This window comes from Cuculus canorus, chromosome 11 (genome assembly GCF_017976375.1).
Source record: "Cuculus canorus isolate bCucCan1 chromosome 11, bCucCan1.pri, whole genome shotgun sequence".
Taxonomy (NCBI): Eukaryota; Metazoa; Chordata; class Aves; order Cuculiformes; family Cuculidae; genus Cuculus; species Cuculus canorus.
In genome coordinates, this window is record NC_071411.1 from 14826825 (window position 1) to 14833552 (window position 6728).

At 37.9% G+C, this 6728-nt stretch overlaps 1 long non-coding RNA gene across 1 annotated transcript; it reads left to right on the forward strand.

Moving 5' to 3' along the window:
* The first annotated feature begins 878 nt into the window (after nt 1-878).
* LOC128853234 (uncharacterized) lies at nt 879-6079 on the forward strand. Its single transcript, XR_008451580.1, has 3 exons — nt 879-1356; nt 1446-1514; nt 3399-6079. It is a non-coding gene; the product is annotated as an uncharacterized LOC128853234 (long non-coding RNA).
* Nucleotides 6080-6728: the final 649 nt, after the last annotated feature.

The window sequence follows — 6728 nt, forward strand, 5'->3', positions numbered from 1 at the left end:
CATTCAGCTAAAGGGCTGGCTTTCCCTTCCCCCCAGTTGTATAACTCTAATTTCACTGACTACAGTGGATTCCACCAGTCTAATTAGGCCCCCAGATAATAGTCAAAGTACTTATTATGTTATCTTTTCACTGATTTTATATTATACACATTTGTCTGTTAAATATAATGATTCGATTTCCCAGATTTACAAACTTCAGTTGGCAACCCACTTAAAAATCACAAGCTACCTGCCGCTGGTCTGGTATGTTCTCTATTTACGGCAAGTCCAAATGTTTGCTTTATGCTGTCAACGAAGAGAAACCATTTGGAAAAAAAAAAATAATAAAAATAATTGAACATCAGCCACTGAACCAGCAGGAACGCAAAATATTTCCATGAAAGGGAATCCAAAAGAACCAGCGATATGCAGGGTAACTATTCTCCGTGTGAGCAGAAAAAAACGAGCCAAGTGCAGAAGCCAGGCTTGTTTCCTCTCTCCCCATAGCGTGTCCTATCCCAGTACTTTCTGAAAGCAGAGTACACAAAGTTCCTAGGCACGGCCACACTATTCCACCCCCTACCGGGAAGCTATTTATTTTAACAGCCACGGAATCTTTTCATTGTGTTCTTGGTCTAAACAGACCTCTGTGCATGCAAGAGAGGTACAGCTGCACTTTTACTGGGAACTGTGGGAGCAGGAGAGGATGTGTCAGGAAGGAGCAATGTGCCCCAGCGCTCTGCCCTCCTCCCCATCGTCAACCAGATACAAACAAAGTTACTAAAACAAAGGAACAACATCAAGTTCCTAGGTCGAAAATAGCCCTACACTCATTCAGGAAAAATTCCCTTTTTAGTTAGTGGCTGTGCTTGTATCACTGATGGATGGCACTGCTGTTACTCCGGTGGCTCTTCTTTCCCAAGGCAGCTGAGCATCTCCCTCCAACCCACAGCCCTGTGGCACTCCCAGATTTGGTGCCTAGACCCTCTTTCCAAAACAGTTCCTGATGTCACTGGTTTCTGCACTGCTGCTGGAGGATTATCCAGCAGTATACTTGTGTTACAGGGATTCTGAGCTGTGGCAATTTGAGAATCAGTGACTGCTATCAAGAAAAAAAAAAAATCATCAAAAAGTAGCAGCGGTCCTTTCTCCATGGAAAAATCAACACTTTCTCTCTCATTGGCCATGAGTGCTGCATGATCTGCCAGCAGACCTGCACGTATCTTTACACCTTTCTGATTAAAGCAACGATATCACTGTTCCAATGCCCGAAATTTAAATCTAGATTGTGACATTTACGCTGGCTAAGACTGAAGACAAAATGAATTGGATCACTGATGTTTCAAAGGTGCTATTCTTCCTCTTACCTTACAACAGGTTAGGATGATATCTCTTTTCCCTATATCTGTTTTTCAGTGACTTATTATTGGGTGCAATTTTAATAAATGTTTGTCGTTTATTCACAGAACCACAATGACACATCTCTATCCAAAACTGCATGTCACAGCTCTTGTTGGACGTTGTTCCTGATGCAGGTGGGTTTAGCCCCTAGAAATAAAAGTGGCTTAGAGGGCCCAGGTGCAAGAGGGAGGCAGGGGGGTGCTGCTTCCCATAGCATCCCTTGGCGTTAGTGTGACCAAACCCATCCCTAGACCCTGTGGGCACAATCCCCCCTACTAAAGAGAAAGCTCAGGGAGCTGATTTGGCCAAGGAGTCCCCCACTTGTCTTAGGGGAGGAAAAAGAGATGTTTGCCTATGTGTTGCATGATCTCAAACTGCCATAAAAGATGTTACTTAAAAGCTTGAAAGATATATTTATTTTAAACTGAGAGCAAAACAAAGCAAATATTACTTAACCGAGTCTATCTTCCCAGTATCCCCCCTAGACTTGCAAAGGGACCCTGGAACTACAACAGGCATTTTATCTTTCCCTCTTCTAAATAGCAAGTTAAAAATTAACTGCTTCATCTTCACATTGCTCACTCCTTAAGTAGTTTAAACTTACTTTTAACTGTTACATGCCAACAAAACAGGTTGCTTAATTGATTTGACCTTTCACAGTATTTTTTAATTTTCAATCTTAGTTTCATTGTTCCATCTGGCACTTTAAAACGGCATCTGGTTAACTGTACTTAACCAGCTGATCACTGTACAGTTATTTTTAAATGTAATGTATGCTTAAACAGATGTTATTTTTATAGATGTAGATCTAAACTGCACTTGTATACGTGCTATGTCTGCATAAGCTCTTTCTGCAATTCAAATGTTGACACCAAAAATTACAAGCCAGAATGCTTATGAACTTCACTATTATGTTACTGCACTTTTTTGCAGCTTGTTAGGTAAACATCAATTCAGTTCTTTTTTCTCTGTTCATTGCACATAAATAAAACATTAGCGTTTAGTTTATAAAGTGATGAACATTTTGCTGTGTTGGATTTAGCTTTATAAATACAACTGCTGTCAGCAAGAAAAAAGGATTTATTGAATAAATAATAAGAAAGCTAGAGAAAAATGAAAGTATATATATTATGCAAAACATGGTGTCTGTCCACAGGTCACATAAGGGTCTTCCAACACATAGACATCCCGTGTGAGAATATTTAATAACAGTGCATTTTTGCAAGATACAGTTAGTCTCCTGAGCAAGAGCAGATTGGTAAAAGGCAGTACAACACTGATAGCTGTAATTGTTAGCGGTAACTGGGGGCTCCATTTTTAACGTTGTACAGTGAAAAGCTCAAGTTCAAAGGTCCTCTGAAGACAAGAGTTTTACAGAACGGATAAAAATGGAGAGGAAAATATGCCTAGGCTAATAGAACTAGCATTGGCAAGCTATTAAATAAATACATTTACATAATAATTAGTAATTTTTACAGAATATTGCCTGATTTTACAGTTTCAAGGAAATTCACCCTTATTCATGAACACCTAGAACTCATTTTTCCAAATGCACTACTGAAATCAGTGTTAATTACCAAGCTTTGGACAGAGGCTAGCTCAGAATACATGTTTTTTCCATTCATTTAATGTTTATAGTTTGCTTAGTAAATTACAGCTTTTGAATCCATGTACTCATTAGGTTTGGGAAACACAAAACATTATACGTAAACACCCTATCCTGAAAACCCAGCTTGATTTTGAGAACAGTAAATAGAAAAAGTTTTCCAATCAGGACACTATTTTTTTTTCCAGGGGAATAATGAGATCTACAATATCGAATATCTTTTCTCCAAAATAACTTAATATGCAATATCAAAAAGAATTCCTGCAGTATGCAAGGGCGAATGTTCCTTTGCACAAAAGAAGTGGTCATGGTGCTGAATATTTCACAGAGAACTTTTAAGTATCATTCTCAAGGTTAAAAATTGCTGTTATACATAATACCTCAGTAATTGATAGACATTTTCTCTCTCCAGAGCCCATTTTCTGTGAAAAACACCACATAACATCTGTTCATAAACAGTCCTTCTGTGAGAACACTGACACAGGTCTTGAGCTTCTACTGGCTCAATTCCCCTGCCATACACAGATGGCATGAGGTATTTATACAGCTGAATTCTTTGTAATACAAGCTCAACTATATCTTCAGGTAAGACCATGGGCAAACGTGCTTATACTATTCCACTGACTTACCTCAAGTCATTTAAACTGTTCCCTCTGACACAAAGACAAATTGTATTGTACTGTTACGCAAGTGTTTTGTCTCAAAATCACCTTCAGCAATCAGCACAGAGCTCTGCAGAGATAAGGACGTTTTCGGACACACAAAACCCGCCAAGTTTCATGTTAATGAGCTAACGGTTATATTAAGATCCAAGACTCAGGGCTATTCTCCTTGATTTTGATGTATGTGTTTTCCTTTTATGAAAGATATTTGTTTTGATGATATAATTCTTTGTTCTTTTGCACGTGAAATATTAAATAAAGAGTCAAACTCTGGCATTCAACTTTCACATATATAGCAATGGAGCATGCAGATTAGCCACAGTTTTCTATATTTCTATATCGATTATTCCCTCAAAGCAATTCTGAGTGAAAAATACTCTACAATACATTCAGAAATTGCTTTCCTATTTTTTTCCATGAAATTATGGAAGGCTTCACTTGACTTCTGAAGAAATCTAGGTACCATGAGACCATCTGCCAGACAACATCCGAGTCCTACGCACACATATGCCCATGCTTTCACTGTGGTTTGTATACACGGAAGAAATAAAGCATATAGATAGAGATTTGCAAGGTGAGAGCCTTGAAAACTGAAAGGTTCTAAACCAAGAACAGCCTTGTTGGTGTTTTGAAGTAGGGGAAGAGAAAAGTAAACTTTGGCCAAAATTTCAAACATTTAATTGAATCTGCTTCATTTGTTCTTCCCATATCTCGACCTCTAGCGAGTTTCTGAAGTCCACATTGGTGATTTAGGAGAATATAATCTACATAAAGGTATGGGGAAAAAAAATTCAGAATTCTCAACAAAAGAGCCCTTTAATGAGGATACATACTGATAAGTCTTTGAAAAAAAGAGACATATTTTAGGTCATTCTTTCAAGTAGAAGTAGTATATACCTGCAGGGGGCTGGCGACCAACAGCTTAAACTATACATGGATTCTTATTTTACCTAGAGAACATTTAATAAAAAGGTTTCTCTGGGAACTACTCAGCCTGAAGAATAAATCAAAATGTACTTTCTCTGTTCACGGAAAGCATGGGACGTGTTTCAAGTAACCTGTGTCTGTGTGCTGGTTCGGTGACCCCACGAAGGTGGGCTACATCATGCACAAGAAGGTAAAATACTGGTCCTCGTGAAAAGCAACAAAGCTCCTGTTGTGTGTAATGGGACTGGGGAATCCTTGAATGAGCCCAATGCATCTCCATTAACCCCAGAGCTCTACTGGTAGTTGTGCCTCCCTTGGCACTTAAAAACCGAAGAGAAGGCTGGATTTGTATATTGGCGCTCACAGCTCCAGTATCTAGATGGATAGACAGGTTTAACAGGGAAAGAGGTGTCCCACAGCAGGGGAACAAAATCAGTTAGAAATTTTAAGAGTGGCAGTTAAAACAGTAAAATAAATCTGGTTCTGTTTTCAGCTGCACCACAGATTCCCCGCACAGCACAGGCATGTCACCGAACCACACTGTCTTTGATCACTGTCTGTAAATGGGAACATTACTTGTGTTTTCTGGTCTCTGGAAGATGTGAAATAAGCCCATTTATGTTTGTGATGTGTTTAAACATCATAGCCATCAAAAAGCCAATGAATAATGTGTCCTCACTAAATGTCTTTATAATACCTTTTTAAAATTTGGTAGTTTCTTGGTTACACTTGCCTTTTTGTTAAGATGATGAGAAAAATACAGTTAAATACAGATAAGTTTTAAGAGATTATGTGGAAATGGATGCTACTTGCTTTTTTTTTGTACTTTATTATATAAGAGTTAACTCCGAATGATACCAAATGCATCATTCAATTTAAATATTGTGCTTGCTTATGGCCTGTAATATGATCCGATGCATTGTAAGCAATGTCTTGACACAGTATATGTGATGAATACAACTCAGTGCATCAAACACCAGCTGTACTAAATCCACAGTAATGCTTCCTTTTTGTAAGTTCTTTATGGTCTAGCAGTTTTCATTTTTATGGTAAGTAAGAACCAAACCAGCCCAAGACGTGTTCCACCAAGCACTTGTTCTTTTGCAAGAATCAGTCGTCCAACATTTATCAATTCAGACCTGTAAACTAAATAACGCAGAGAATAATTTTATAACACTGATACTAAGAAAACATAATTCTCCAAATATAATTTGACCTGCTTCTTACTTAGCACTGAGTTGTTTTAATTTTTTTCTTCTCTTTAAATTCTCCTCCCTGCTACCAAGCATTATTTTACTCAAATGGTTTCAACTGCACTTAATGCACATTATAATGATCATGTCTTTAGCTTTATTCTTTTGAAGTTCTTTTTAATTACAAAATAATATCCTGTTTGAAGAACACAGCTTTGATATTTCCCTCCACATTTAGTAATTATTAACTCAGTCTTATTATCAATATATTTTGTATATTGTTAGTTTGTTGGGTTTCCCTATTTATTTATTTATTTATTTATTTTTAAATACAGGAAACAACTTGGGTGACAAGAGGTTTTGATTGTGGATCACATAAGAAGTAGAAGTCTATTTCAGAGCCCTTTTATCTATAGCCAGGACTCAGTAGCCCGTGACTGTCATCAGGGTAAAAAGCCTAGATCAGATGCATTAGAAACACAGCAGCGTCTGGTGGCTGGGGTGCAATTGTGGCAGTCAAGAAAGGTGATGTGGTGCATCGGTCCCACTGCACCGATCTATTGACTGAACTACATCCTAACTAGCAGGACGAAAATGCAGCAAGAATGTATCCAAAGCTTAAACCAAAAATTAATGAAAAAGACCGATTTTCATACCCTTCTCATCAGCATCTGACAGGGATTGGCAATCTCTAGGCTTCATATGCCCGAAACTTAAATGTAAGTTATTCACATTTGCTAGCATCTTTGAGATCTTAAAAAAAAGATGTTTCACAAATGAAAGCTATTGCAACACCCAACAACATGCAACACAACTTACATTGCCTTAAAACTTATGGTTAATGCAACTGCTACAGTCGTACTGAAATCTGCTGAATAATTTTACTAAGAAGTGAAGTCATCTGCTGGTATCTTCTGATCGTTTTACTACAGATAAGCCAGCTCCTGCCCTCCTAGACCA